General features: G+C 42.5%; 1 protein-coding gene across 1 annotated transcript in view; it reads right to left on the bottom strand.

Moving 5' to 3' along the window:
* Window positions 1-7,981, bottom strand: part of LOC144724566 (catenin delta-2-like) — a 279,333-nt gene extending 271,352 nt beyond the window's left edge. Inside the window, exon 1 of the mRNA XM_078603836.1 lies at window positions 7,517-7,981. The gene's annotated coding sequence lies outside the window, so the exon portion shown is untranslated. The remainder of the gene's footprint in view (window positions 1-7,516) is intronic.
* Between the last annotated feature and the right edge of the window lie 8,222 nt (window positions 7,982-16,203).

Here is a 16,203-nt window from a genome sequence, read left to right as displayed (position 1 = left end):
GAAAAGCGTTCCAGACGGCCACAGAAGTTAATATGAAAGCGAATGATGCAGCTGTGATGTGCATTTGAATTGAGGATGAATCTGCAACAGCATAATACTGCAAACAGAGATGTCAACACAAATGTACCTATATCAAGCAGTGTATTTATGTTGGATTAATGACCAAATGAAGACGTTTGTTCAGCATTAGATACTTCTTTTAGAACCCGTCTTGTCAATATTCCTCTGTATGAGGGTCTCATGCTTTTCGGGCCATGAGGGATATTTGACCATACTTCACCATTCTGTTTAATGCGGATTGGTGAGGGTGGGAGAGAGTGGAGAACAAAAATGGATTTTGCTGCACTGACCTACACTGCCCACAAAACCGACTATTGTATACAGGTTTGTTTTGCACAGTGGTCAACCATCCAAGCACGAACCAGTCTCAATTCTGCTTAGCTTCCGAGAACTGATAAGATCAGGCGTATTCTGGGTGATTTGATCACACTCTACCCTTTACATACCGAGGTTTTAAAATAATTGATGTGAAATAAGATAATGTCCATAAAACGGGGTGAAGTACACACGACGGCATTACCGCAAGCCAAAAGAACGCCACAATCAGCATGGAGATGAAACTGCCCATCTGTGTTGTGAACCACAGCCCAGTTAGCGGCCCTCCCTTTTAACCACATCCAAATACCTGCCCACTCCCACACTGGGTTCAGGGCCGGGTTATTACGACACGTCCTGCATAAACTCACCCACTCGAACGTTCACTCCAACGCCCACGTGGACGGATACATAAAATTACGTGATTTTTTTTGACATTCAACAGACTACTCCTTGGTTCATCTCTGCTTTGATTAACCCCTCGTGCGTTATGTAGGGATGTATATGCACACATCATCATCGGCCATGGTCAATACGTTGCTGCATGAAGGTCTTCCCAAGCTGCCACCCACATCTCATGATCCTGCATCCTGAAATGTATTCTAATCTTACTGGCACGTGAACTCATTTCATTGTTCCAGTTCATCGTTGGACATTTTCTTGAATGCATTTCATATCTTGGCTGACACTACCTTATTATTCCAATTTTGTCTCCAATCCGGCACGTTTGATTTACAAGACAGAGTCTGCGTTTCATACGCAGTGATGGTAAAATCAAAAGGGCATCCTATTCACACCCAGTGAGATTCTTAGCAGCCCCTGCTCTTTCACCCGCAGTTAACCAAATAAGGATATTGGGCTTGTTAACTATACAGCACGCAGGAGCAGGACAAATAGTGCAGAAATATGGAACACGCAGTAATGAGTCACCTAGTGAGCAATCATACCAGTTGTGGTATATTTGCATGCAAATGAACTGTGTCGGTGCAAGGCTGAATGCCCACAAAAATGGCCAAGCGTCCGAGCAAGGCGCTGCTGAAAAAGGGTATCGTGACTCGGTCATGCATATATGGTAAAATTTTAATATCACTATGATACTGTCGAAAAAATGTGATTTTTTATTGTAATAATTATATGATCAGCCCTTTGTCAATCCACTAATGTATGAATGCCCTCCTCTGCTGTGTTGGTCATGCTGTTTGACCATACTTCACCACACTGTTCAGCACAGGTTGGCAAAAGAGGGACCCCCCCCCAGGACCATTTCAGATGTCGCTTTGCCACTGGTGGTGGCCACGAGCTGGAATGGAATTCGGGTCGCCAACTTCACATTGCAGTGTTGTGTGAGCCACTGTACCACTTCCCCGCATTATAATACTCTGGCAGTTTATATAATTATTATGTTTTGTATTCCTTCGTGAAAAGGAGTGGCTTTTACACATGACATATCTAACAGACTCGTGCCCTGAGCTTTTCCTAATCACACCCAAATGTATGAAAATAAGAACATATTTATTTCATTATTACAGTACATATCATTTGTGTCCCTTACAAAAAGGCCTTATCCCTGTAGACATTACAGGTGTGGCTGGGAATGCCGGGATATGTCAGATCTTCTGCATGCCTAGAAATCAGTGGAAGTAACTTACTGGTGTAACAATCAATGCAGTGTTTAAACTTACATGAAATTACATCTTCCTGCATGTGTAAAATCAGTGTAATTAACTCAAATGCGAGTCTTGGGGAAAAGAAAAAAACATATATTTTCATACGCTTTAGAGCTTCATGTGATTATTGTCCAACAGAAGATGCAAGTGCTTCCTGTGGATTTAGTGACTTGTGGCTAAGCTTGTTAAATGATACCCAGTACACATGTAACCTTTCAAGACCAATATCATCCATAATAGGTTTTTATAGGTTAGATCACGATCTAACCCAAAAAACCCTCTATTATGGACACATGTAACCGTTTGCAGAATTGATAACTGCTAACAAAAGTCAAAGGCCGGTAACTCTTTTCTGTGGAACTTTTAGGAATGAACACACCGATTGACATGCGCAAACGGACAAACCGCATGGTGGTCTAAGTCACCACGTGGCACATTGGCCCTCGTTTCTCAGTTCAAGGTGCACCCTGCAATTGCTTGCCTGCTAGCACTACTGGCAGATGGGCCAACATTGGAGCGAGCTCTCGAGGGTATTTTGTCTACTCTTCTACGCGGACCAGACTTTTTTTAAAGAGGTGGGCATACCCATTAGTTTAAAGCGCCACACGAAACTTGCCGATCGATCGGTCAAAAGGTAAAATATGTATTTTATTGGCCTACAATTTTTTATGTGAGCAAAGCGGTAACCTGTTGTTTTGCAGTTCTATCCATACAGTTACTGGTAAGGCAAAAAACTATATTAATAATCCCACTTGTGGCAGAGGAAGAGGCAGTCGGGAGTTGCAGAGACGGATGAAATTCGTGATTTCAGTATTCTCATAAGAAAAAACCTCACCTAAATAACATGCAACCAATAAACACTTGGTCAATGTATTTCATGACGAGAAGTTTAAGCAGATAAGGAGGCTCAATATAATCATCAATACAAGTCTCCTCTCGTTCCCTTCTGTGTTCAGTTAGAGACGTTGGGAACAAATTAGATCTTTACCATGCTCTCTGCTTTGCACCAGCGTCACGATTTCCTTTACTTGTACTATACTCATTTCTGTTCCAGATCATCAATGCGAGTCAAATACAATTAAAAAGAGATTTCTTATCCGACTGCTAATGAGTGCTAATGGGAATTGCATTAGCACCTCCGATTAGCACGGTTGGCTACGTACGGTGCAAAATAAGTTAAACATATACACGTACATATGTGGTACAGTACGTTATAAAGCAAAGGTATTTCCTATATGGAATCACTATCTGACAGCAACTGCTGAGCCCTCAATAAATTAAGTCCAAACTCTCACCTATGATTGCCCCAATGCCTTTAAAAAAGGGTGGCAGCTCTTATTAAGTTTAACACGTAGGCTTTCGCGACCAATATTATTCATAATCAACGTTTTTGGGTTTAGATCGCGTTATTTATAAATGTGTCGTAACTCTCCACCACCCGACACGGCCAATCAGTAAAAAAGTGTCACGTTTACAAACGACAAATAGTTCACTGCTTTAGCCCACTGGTGTGTTGAAGCGTGAAACCACAACATTTACAAATTACTCAAATTGTAAATGTTGTGGTTTCACGCTTCAACACACCGGTGGGCTAAAGCAGTGAACTCTTTGTCTTTTGTCAACGTGACACTTTTTTACTGATTGGCCGTGTCGGGTGGTGGAGGGTTACGACACAGCTCTTGTTAAGTGGCGGCCAGGACAAAGCCGATGTGCGTTCCATTCGTCTCGTCCTGCTGTGGCGAGCCAAGCCACGAACTCACAGACCCGCCTGTCACTCCACTCCTTTCTAGTCGTCCCACCACTTTCTCGCTCCTGTTATGGCCATTACAGTGCCACCTCTTTCCCCAAAAGCTTCGTGGACCTACCCCTTGATCGGAGGCAAGTAAATGCGTCAATGCGCAGAGAGAGGGCTTCTGCCCACGTCACCTCCGACATACCGACTATTGTATTGTCCCATGCTGGCTGTCCCATGCTGGCTATCCCAACTGCCGGTGTGTTTCAATGCAGTGGCTGTTTGCTGTACGCGTCTCATCATGAAATAGCATTTTGTTACTCAAAAAGGGGAAGTGATGATCTAACATGTCTTTCAGCACTCCCTAATAAAGTCTCGGAGACTCCATCAAACTTGCCTGGGTAAACAGACACCTGCAATCGCGCTTATGCAATCTTTACGGCATATGCAATCTTTTAATGGCCTTCATTGTCAGTTATTTGAAGCGCAGCCTAATGTACGATTAATTATTTCATAAGGTTGTTTTAATCCTCTTTGAAAAGGTTAATCAACAATGTGTATTCTACTGCTGGCAATAGTCATGTTGTTTCTATTTATGGCAACTGAAGAGGCAAGGCATTGCACTGCTTTAGTAAAGGAATGTAAGATGTACAAACCAAGAATGTGGGAAAGTATGATTAATCTTAACCTTGTGTTGATAAATACCGTTAGCCAAAAAAATTAAAGGCGGGTTAGATTTATCATCACCAGAAAAGGTTTTACGCTCTTAATTCGAGGTGAAAGAGCGGCACTTTTTCTGGGAAACGTGAGGTTTGTTTTCATTGGTATCGTCAAATCAGTGTGCTCCCAGTTCAACAGGAATCAGACGCCTGAAAATTCCTTTTCGAGGTCAATCCCCAAGGGATTTGTTCAAACAGAACACGATACGACAGAGTGCAAACACCAAGTCAAGCTCGGAAGAGGAACCATTTACTGAAGGGGGGTTTTTGTTCTTTTTTTAAAACCTCAGGCCCCGCATTTCGCACAATAGCTTCAATAAACGCACATGCACTTGGACCACCCAAACAGTTGCGTTCAAGTCCGCTGGATGTTACCGTGCAAAGTTAAGAAGTGAAAAAGATTTTAAATTATAAATGGAAAGTGACATTTTAACATTTCCCAGACTGAAAAATCTACACAGGCATGTCGAATGTGGAGACAATGCTCACACTGTAATATATAACAAGACATTTTGTAACTCCTTTGCAAACAAGCACGCACTGTGTACTATATTTTCAATGTTGTTTGCAATAGTGCTGTACAAAAATGTGATGTTGAAACAGTGTATGTTGGATTTATAATCGGTGTAGAAAAATATTCCCCTTAAAAATTTATGGTCTTCGTAAGGCTATGCTGGCCACGGAGACCGCTTTGGCCATATCGAGAAATTCTCAATGCTGCTCAGTACAGATTTGAGGGTGGAGGCAGAGGACACGACTGGCACAATACAGTATCATTTGGCACTGATGTTAGCTGTGGCTGGGAATTGAAAGAAGGTAGCTGGATTAATCATTGCGCGGAGTGTGACCCAATGCTTTAACCTGTACGTATATTACAGCTGGGTACAAGCCAGACATTACCACTGTGCATGGAACTATTCTGACACAACATAGTTAGGCAAAGATTAAAATTTCTCCACGCGAGTTTGATGCAGTTTAAAATGAACTGGACTTGTTATTATTGAAGCTGCCTGCATTTTCTTAAATGGAAGTTTAATAGTCAAAATATATACAATACTTACATATACACTTTTTATTTAAAAACATTTAAAATAAAGTTTTGAAAAGTAATGTTCCATGACATTTTCATTTCAAAGATTCCAGATCCCCTGTTCAGTTACATCAAGGGATTAAGATGCGAAATGAATATGTAATGTATTGTATACCAGGGCACCACACGGTAATTACATGTTAACTGAAACCTGGGCTCCTTTGTCTGGCCAGGCTCAAATAAACACTTTGAGAGTAGAATCTGTTAAAACGCATGCCAATCAAAAGGTGACTTACAAACTCATACTCTTTGTTTTTTTCGGTAAAGTCATGTAGGTAACAAATAAAATAAATAAGTGACACACTTAAGCGGTGGTGCTTTCGCTACCTTGTCCCCACCTGCAGAAGGATGCTTGTGTTGCGCCAGAAACGTCGTGATTTAATCGAGTTATTTTCATTTATTTTATTAAAATGTATACCTACGTGACTTTACCGAAAAAAACACAGAGCATGAATCCTTGCAGTCACGAAAGCTTCAAATCTAGAATTAACTTACAAACTCAATTGATATATCGCCACAAATGTTTCGCTCACGACTCTAATGTTTGCACGTTTCTTCCGTTGTCTAATAATGGTAGCGGAGCTTTGAAATAAATTCCCTAGTGTTGTCTATTGTTTACTCGTCTCTGCGTGTATGCGTCTTTCGAGAGTACGTCTTGTCGCGTCGTGTTTTGGTTATGCAGCTGCGTTGGCAGTGGTGCACAAGGACAATCAACAACAACTCCCAACACTGTGACCTTACAATAAAATATGTATAATCGGGGACATTTTGGAAAATGGCCCTACTTCAAAGCACATATATCGTGTGCTGAAGGTTGTATCAGTATAGACTTTCGCTTGAGTAAAGTTCATCTGTTTGCATTACACACAATTACCATCAGCTGCACGCATTCACTTTTGTATATTAAAAAAGAAGGCTATACACATTGCAAAGGTATTCAAATCCAAGCCACCGTTAAACATGGATAAATGTGTTACATTAATCATGTAATGTAAACATGTCTTGATGAATTTTGTCCATGACCAAACTATGCATACTGCCTCACGCTGCAATTGTAAATTATATTTCAGGACTGTAAATTATTCCTCAAAAAGCGCCATAGCCACACAACATACAACGCCGTCCTGAACATGACAATGCAATGGAATGGAATGCAAGTGGAATGTAGTGCGTACGAATGCAGAATGTATACATTGCAATGCGATACCGAGATATAAAAAACACACGGAAACACTGCACCATATATTATGTAAAGTACGGTTGTGTATTTGAAGAGCAAATGTACAGTATACACTGCAGTAGATAGTATACTAATATATACAGGTACTGCATTACATAAGCCATAAAGTTTTCCATTTAATTGAACCTACGGATCATTTACATGTAAGCTATGAATTCACTATCACGTTGTAGAACGTAGGTAATGATTCTATGAGACACTACACAAAGAATGCCATGCACAGGTAACGCATCGGCACTTAAGTTCAAACGTGCTGCGCAGTTACAATGCATTTAGAGGGTACAACATTGTAAACCGTGACTCATTCAAACAGATCCAATACAATAACCGTAATCACAACAAAAATAGGGAGTTTGAAGTTGGTCTCTTTCAACAATTCACTTTTCTGTTTAAAACGTTACCCTAATTCCCCAGAAACAAAGCGACAATTAACCCAAAAACGCACATAGATGAAAACAGCAGGCAAAAGTTAAAATTAGTTGCCTAAAAAGACAACATTCATTCACTGGAAATGCAATTGTTACAAATGCTCCACACATACACACACATTACCTCTGTTTGGCCGGCTAGCAAAACACTGTTACATCTAGAACTAAAAATAATCACATTAACTTCCTCACCTTAAAACTCAGCCCAAACGCATCCCCGCTACCACCATACCAACCTCCCTTTAAACTAAAGCGCAATGCTCACCTTGTTGATGCGAGTCAAAAACGGATTCCGGTCCAGTGGCGCCTCCCTCTCTCTCGCGCGCACCTTTTGCCCACGCACAGCTCTTGAAAATGTGGCTCCAGCCGAGAGCAATTCGTGATGTCCTAATAGGATCTCAGCAAGCGGATCCTCTAGGCTCGCTCTCGCTCTCTCTCTGTCCGTATACAGTGAGTGAGACCAGCCCTACCGTGAAAGCCGGCGTTGGAGTGAGAGAGAAAGGAGCAGAGAGGGGAGGAGAGAGTTGGAGATAGTGGGGGGTGGGTGGAAAGCCACACACATATATTGACAAAAACCATGAAAACCGGTTCTGGAGACGCCCGCAGATCCGGGTACCCCGCTCTGCCACCACGGGTGGCTTTTTTTTTAAGTTGGGATGCCTTTTAAAAAAACGTTGTGGGGTCGGGGCAAGCGTTTGGGAGGGAGGCTTGCTTTGGCTCTGTGTTGGCTTGATCCTTGTGATGGAAGGGAAGGTGGGGAGGGGGGTCCACTGTGTGTACACACAAGCCTCGTGAGGGTAGCAGCAGCAGCAGTCGGGGTGGGGTGGTGGTGGTGGAGGAGGCATTTTTTGTAACCGCGTTATCCTTTCACGGAGTTGGGTGTGACCGGCTCCACGGCGGTGGGATTCCCTCCCATCAGCGCACCCTCCCCGTGTCCTGTGACTTGCAAACCCTCAAGCACTGCCACAACTGCCACTGTGCATAGCGAAGGAGCGGCGGACTGGGCTTTAAATCCAGACCTCCCGGCGCGGCAGTTAAAACATACAGTGAGCACGTTTCTTAAAACCTCCCTGACCACACACACACACACTCAGTTCACCCAGCAGCACATTACTATATTCGCAGGTTACGCGGCGTGGTGGGGTAAAACGTAAGGAGTCCCACTCCTTTCAAGACGCTTTTGGTCAGCGTTGAAGAGTTGGCCAAATACCCTCAGGAGTAAGGTCTCTGAGACTCGAGGGAGGCAGCATCAGAGGCTTGGTTTAGCTCAGCTCTAGGCCCCCTTTTGTCGAGGCGTTTCTACCAGTAGAGGCGTGAGCAGGCAATTGCAAGGGATGCACCTTTACCTTCGATTACATACTGAGCATTGCTTGACGACGACGACATAAGAGGTTGGTGCCAGTAGGTTGTGCACTACTTGAGCATATTGACACAAGACACAGGAAAGTGGAAACAAATGGAAACCTACGGACCATCTTTGACGTATCGTGATGATGATGATGTTGAAATAATGTACCGTAGTGTGAATTTAAACAACAGACTTCAGCGGGGGAGGATTTAACATCCGTGTGCAGTTAGACATTGGCTGTTCATTAAAAAATAGCCTTAGGCAGAATATTCGTTGAAGGGATGGTAACCAGTGGTTGAGACTTACGCTTGAGTGACAGCCAAGAGAGATGGATGGGCTGATGTGATCAGCACGTGTGGAAGTGCTCGCGTGGATTATTTCCAGAGATGGGCAAAGGGTTAGGGAGGTCGTTCATCCAGCAGTGGAGTGATCACGATTATACTAATCGAGTTTGATTATGCTCCTACGACAATCCTAAAACTTACATTTAAAATCTATATATATAATTTGGGCGGCCAAAAATAATTACAGTCCTGCAAAGACTTGACATCTGTGAAAAAGAGCTTCATAGCTCATCGGATTCCTCCAGTCTAAATACAGATTCTGAGCCTAAAGTTGTGCATTGCTTTACAAATACTGCATCGGGAATAAATCACTTTCATTAGTGAACCAAGTAATTTGCATCCCGTGGAGTGTGACGCTAACGCCGATAACAAAGCGAGAAATATTTCACCATTCTTAGTCACGCTGGCCAGTGTGGGTTGGTGAAGGCGGGGGAGCGTCCTCAATTACAATGGAATTCACTACACTGCCCTCTGCTGGCAATATATCCTCGCAGCAGCAACGCCTGTTTTATGCATGGTGGTCACCCGTGCTCGCATTTTCTAGGCTTAAACCTGCTTAGCTAGAAAAAAACATGCAATGAGATCCACCTCATTCAAGCGGCGTGATTCGATAATTATGCTACGAGCCCAAACCGCACTAATATAGGGTAACATGGATGTTTCTTTCTTCAGGAGTGGCGTGGTCAGCACAATGTAATTGCAATATTGAGGTCGCCCGTTGGATCTCCCAGACTGGCAGTTGAAACAATGGGCAAGTTTTTGTTGTTTTCATCCCATCGCCTCTGTCGACCCAGGAGTATAAATGTGTACACCACAAGGCGATCGGCAGGTCGCTTGTAGTGGGATAAATTGTGGGTAACTCCCAACTCTTCCAAGGAATCTGGTCAGCTTGGAAGAGGTAGAAATGCCCTCTCGAGCTCCCTCTAGAGCAGTGCTTCTCAACCGGGGGTACGCGCGGGCCCATGGAGGTACGTGGCAATGTCCCAGGGGGGTACGTGAGGTGATTTAAAAATGTGTGACATTATATCATGCATGAGAGTCATTGGTGAATAATCATTTATGAATCTGCCAATATAAGATAACTACGAGAAATGTCCAATCCATGTGGTTACCTAGAACGATATAAAATACCTTTCTAATCTCATTGATCGTAAACAATGCGGTTTCCAAGAGTAACCATCGAGCACGAACACATTATGTCACACGTGCAGAATGTCCGTTGCATTTATTCGCTTGCAGTTACTCGCTAGTTAGGATAACCTCACAAAATGGACAATTGGTTAAAATATTTCTGTTCATTTTTCATGCATTTATTTCTCAGAAGCACGTTGGGTAGAAACGAAATTCAACGACGGGGGCACAGTCGCCAAAACAAGGTTGAGAACCACTGCTCTAGTGAAGGTCTCTTCCGCTAGCAGCGTCGCGAGCAAGCAATTTCAGGGCTGCGCTTTGACCTTTTATATACTGCACGTGTGTGTGTGCGTGAAAGAGGTGCAGCCTGAAAACCACTGAGATCTTGACCCAAACCCCCCGGTGTATCTACCCTCTCTGCCTGTGTTTGTGTTCCCCTTTGTATACGAGTAGACGAAATTGATCTCCCTCGCTAATTCAATCACAAATATAAGAAATGGTCCTTTTAACTTAATGAAAAGGAACTGTTTGACATTTGACCAACATGCCTATGGGACCTTTAAGAAGATCTCGTGCTCAGAGAAAAAAAGGTTTTCAATAGATTTTTGATTAACTGGTGTACGGTCACCGAAATAGCAGCATCAATTTATTTTCCCGGTCACCCTCATCCATACACCAATTACACTACTGGATTTCTCCTTGCTAGTTTGGTCCAAAAGCGAGCTTTCCCCGGGTCATCAAGCGGTTTCATTAATCTACAACGAACATTCATTAACGGACATTAATCACAGTAATGCGCCAATCACTGACAATTCTCCACCTGAACATACAATGGCCCTTTTGCAGACAATTTCGTGACGCGTGAGAACCATTGTGGCTCGTTTGCGTGAGCAATCGTCGACACACGTGCCAAAATGCACTGCTGCGTATATCAAATCGTGTGTATACGTTCACACTTCTTCCGATGACGTCGCACAACCACATTTGTTTGGCGCAATGCATCCATTCTGTTTAAACTCTGCCATTGTTTACGTCTTGTTATGGAAAACTATGCCCTGTTTGCCAACTATATTTTCCTATGCTACAGCAGCAGAAACGGGGGGATTGGCTTTTCGTGCTATTCAATGGGCCGGAGCAGAAATTGGTACTGTGTTACCCAAGGTCGTAAAACTTTAGTAAGTTGACTGCCATGCAATAGTCCCATAAACGTAATGAATGGGAAGTTGTGACCCCCTGCTGTGTCGAGGATAAAAAGGCCGCGTGTAGGATTTCCCGTAAGTGAAAAATGCCATGCGCAGACATGTTCAGGAGACGTAGAGAGAGAGAGAGTGATGCTGCGCCGTGACATTGTTGATGGATTCTTCCTCTCAAGACAAGATGCAAATAGCATGCTTGAATTCATCTCAGGAAAAAAAATACAAGTGTATATTAAATCAAATATTTAAACGCGCAGTCATATCTAGTCCCTTTAACCCTTAAACGATCCATATTCTGTCCCACCAGGGTCATGGAGTCATATACAGTATAATATTTCGCCTTACATGCCTGTACTGGGAACTATATATTATACTGGAAGTTATATATAGCGGGTCACTTAATAGGAATCCAGGCTGAGCCCTGCATAACCGAGCATTATTTCTGCTGGTATTTGTAAGCACTAATGCCTGTACTTGGCTGTATTTCATAGACTAATGGATAGGATTAAAGGATTTATTATTAGAGATTATGGCTATTATGAGCATTTAAACATCAAGTGATGTGCTAAACAGTGGCACGGCACTCAAAAGTCCATATACACTACGCTCTAACTTAATAAGTGCTAAAGACTTCGAACAGCCAAAGACTGGCCCATGTTGTTTCTTGCTCATGACACTGCTGGTCACTCGAAATGTATGTAAGTATACAGTAATGAGTTACTCATTCATTAATTTACAGCCCTTTTTATTAATTACTGAATGGGGCCACCCAAAAGCCAATGTTGTTGGTCCATTGGTTGTTATTTAACTATACGTCACCGTGCTGGTCAGTGCATGTTTATGAAGGTGGCGGGAAGGGGGCAGCACAGGTTCAGATATCATTTACCACTGATGTTAGCCATGGTCCGAAATCACACTCGGGTTTGTGGGCTCATAGCACATTGCATTCATCACTGCGAGTCCCCATCCACCCACGTAGATTTTCACAACCACGAAAAAAAAAATTATCACAAACAATGTGAGAATTGTATTTTATTATGTTTTTTTTATTTTATTATTTCCCTTCTACGTGACTTTACCGAAAGAACCAAGAAGATGAATCCCTGCAGTCACGAAAACTTTAAATCGAAATTTAATGTGAAAATAATACATTTTGAACCACATTATCACAGTTTTAGTTCTAGATTTATATTTCATGGCCACAGAGATCTACATAGGGTTTGAGGGAACAAACATCCACCCTAGCATTTTACACGACTTCTTTTTCATTTACTCTACCTCCCTCTGTCCATCATCGGTGCACATATCTCTTGAGTCCCCCTCTCCTTCAGGCACATTTTTGTCACCAACGGCCACATCTGAGCCACCCATGCTGCCAAACGTGTTGCAGTATTCACACGTAAAGGCCCTCTGTGCAATCTGAACCACAGTGAGTAATTAATTATCCGCCAGAAGCTCAGAGGTTCCAGACTAAGTGTTAATCCTTCCCTCTCGGTGGCTTTGGCAGGCTTAATAAAAAATGGTTCATAATCTGGTTGAGGGCTTTTATCTAAAAATGTTGTGTTGTCCAACATGTTATACGGAAAGAGCATTACACGTAATGTCCTACTTGTTTGTTTCTATTTAAAAACTACATTTCAAGGGTTGCTGCCATGGTCTCTTCATCGTTATTTGATGGCTGAAGACTCACCAATGCTGTATTGGTTGTATGGGTTATTTGTTCATACTTCATGACACTTGGCAGTGATGTTAACCGTGGCAAGAATTCCAACTCATATTTCTGGGTTCATAATACAGTTGGCTGACCGCTGTGCCACCCACTGTGCTCTATTATTTTAATTTAATTACCACATCATACTGAATGTACACTTATACCACGGTACAACAAAGGGACAGAGTGTTCCCCGTCAAATGACCCCCATAAACATGAATGCACATGATCATACGGGTGTTCTTAAATATATATTAAATTGTGGCTTGTCTCAGAGTCCTTATGCGTAGGCTATGGTGGTTGCTATTCAAGTACAAAGCCCACTACGTGCCCGTATGCATGCATTCACAAACATACGCATGTATCCGCTCCATGTCCACACTGCACAAAACGGCAGCACACTGACAACTGTAACTACTACCACTAATACGGATGCCCTTGAGCCAATGGCCCAAAAATGGTTTACTGGTACCACCCAGGGTGGCACAATTCTAACAACGATTTTTTCAAGTCATTTTATATTTAGATCACAAATATGCCTCAAAGCAAGGTCACCGTGATAGCTTTAAATCGAAAGAGATTGTTAAAGAAGGACACTGTAATATGTTTAACGGAGAATAACATTTTACAAATATTCTTTTGGTTTTCTTCTTGGTTCTTTCGGTAAAGTCACGTAGAAGGGAAGTAATAAAATAATAAAAATAAAATATAATAAAATAATTCTCACCACGCTTCGGCCACAACGCAAGCAGCCGTCCTCAGGTGAAGACCAGGTCTGTCAAGAACTTGTTCTCCACCTGAAGACGGCTGCTTGCGTTGTGGCCAAAACGTCGTGAGAATTATTTTATTATGTTTTATTTGTATTATTTTATTACTTTCCTTCTACGTGACTTTACCGAAAGAACCAAGAAGATGAATCCATACAGTCACGAAAGCTTTAAATCGAAATTCTTTTGGTCTTTCGGTAAAATCTAGATTTGAAGTTTTCGTGACTGCAGGGATCCATACTCTTTGGTTCTTTCGGTAAAGTCACGTAGATAGGTTCAAAGGAAATAACAAAAAATAACAAAAAACGACGACGTTTCGATCGCAACGCAAGCGGTCGTTATCAGGAGGAAAAAAGAGAGGAAAGCTACTGAGGCAGACTGTTTTAAAGGTTTGAAATGGGTGTAGCCCAAGGGTCATAAACGAAGTTGGCGGAGCTAGTGATATTAATGTGAGAAATTAGCCCGTTAGTGTAAGATCAGAGCAAGACCTCCACGGCGAACGCGCGGAGGTGGCTATGTTAACGTAAAATAAATTAACATGCTAATTTCACTGAAATTATGTCATATAACATCATTTATATGACGTCACTTCCACACTTTTATGGTATCGTGTGACATTGGGGGACGTCATTATTGTTAGCACGAAAAACATTAGACATTAGTAGACAATGAAAATCCAAAAAGTTCCAAAATTGTCCTCACCCAAAATCTGAAATTTTTTAAAATAAAAAACTCGCAAAGAGTGGATAATGGTAGTCATTTCCACCCCAGGTCATACTGAACAACCTCCCTAATCCTGGCTCATGGGCTAATACTGTGTGCATCTGTAAACTGCGACTGTTATGAATCATTAGAAATTAAAGACCACATTTTAGGTCTCACGCATATGTACGTAGAAATACACGCACAGTCACACACTTGTACAACATTCATCACGTGCGCACTCCTACAAACACAATCATATCTACACATAACCATTTACTGAATGGTTACGAGCTATCTATGGCTCTTAAGGCAATGTGTCTCAGCATATTTCAATAGTTTGAATAATTCAGGCTAATGTATGCCACTTCAATTTAGTTTTTAATTAGTTGTTTCCAGAGTATTATTAACATTGTTAAATCATATTACTGTCACTATGTCTTTTTGAGGAGCGAGCAAGAATGTTCCTTTCTGAGCCTCAAGCATTTTGATACATTTTCATAATAGTAATAATAAAAAAGTTATATCACAAACGATTCTGAGATTATTCAGAATCTATGTATTTTAAAGTTTGGTATAAAAATGCCAAAAGCTGCAATGTGAATCAAGGACCATTTTCATGGTTGTGCTGTAGCAGTTCATTACATAGACTTTCAACAATTAAAGCAAAACGAATACTCACAAAAAATAAGTGTGCCTAATTTCGATGAAGGGGGGAGGGGGGCACGGCGGCATGCACTAAACGATGAAGCTAGTGGCCCGTGTACGATTCCTGGCAGTGGCTAATGGAAGTGGCAATGATATCTAAATTATACTGGTAGGAACCTCCTGGTTACACCAGCCCACAGGGGATTATTGTGTCCGTCCGTCCGTTGTGCAGAGAGGGCTGGGTGGGGAGGGAGGGGCTGAGTGGGGAGGGGAGGGTGGGGAGGGGCTGGGTGGGGAGGGTGGGGCTGGGTGGGGAGGAGAAGGTGGATAGGGACTGGGTGGGGAGGGGCTGGGTGGGGATGGTGGGGCTGGTGGGGTATGGGAGTGGTGGGGCTGGGTGGGGAGGGGCTGGTCACCCCGTGGTGCCCTTATAAAACTCAACGTTTAACCTACTCACGCCGGCTTGTGCCCGCCCTCACAGTCGGGCATATTTACGGAATACACCACGCCGCCGTTGACCCTGGCCATTGACCGAGCAACCCAACGCTCCTACCAGCTCCCTCCGCAGGAATGTGTTTCCTGCTCCCCGCACCCCCCCCCTCTTTCACCAACCCACACAGACTAGGTTCGCTAAGTTATGGTCAAACAACTCCACGATTACATGATGTGTAGATGCCTTCATCCAGCAGTAAATTGACGAACAGCTGTAGATTATTACAGTTGGGATGAACAAATTCAAAAAATATAATTGTTGATGGGTTTTTACACACAAAAACTAAACTTCTATAAAAAAACGAGTTCATTATTGTACGAAATTTTGCTTGTGGAAATATTTACAAGAACTGAACAATCTGATAGATATGTAAAATAATCTCAAAAATTGTATTCCATTTATTTGCAGCTAAGCAACCTTGCAGCATGGGAGGCCTTTATATAGCAATGTGTTGACAATGAGCCGCACATATCAAACCGAAGCATGAGGGTCAGAGCAAAGGGTTTACACTGCTGCTTTAAAGACGATTCTGTGGTTCATTCATTGCACTGCTGGTTGATGAATTACTTATACCATCAGCATCTAAAAATATACCATCGTGCAGTGCACAAA

The sequence above is a fragment of the Lampetra planeri genome, chromosome 21 (genome assembly GCF_965212315.1).
Source record: "Lampetra planeri chromosome 21, kcLamPlan1.2.h2, whole genome shotgun sequence".
Taxonomy (NCBI): domain Eukaryota; kingdom Metazoa; phylum Chordata; class Hyperoartia; order Petromyzontiformes; family Petromyzontidae; genus Lampetra; species Lampetra planeri.
This window is presented reverse-complemented; position numbering and strand designations above follow the sequence as displayed.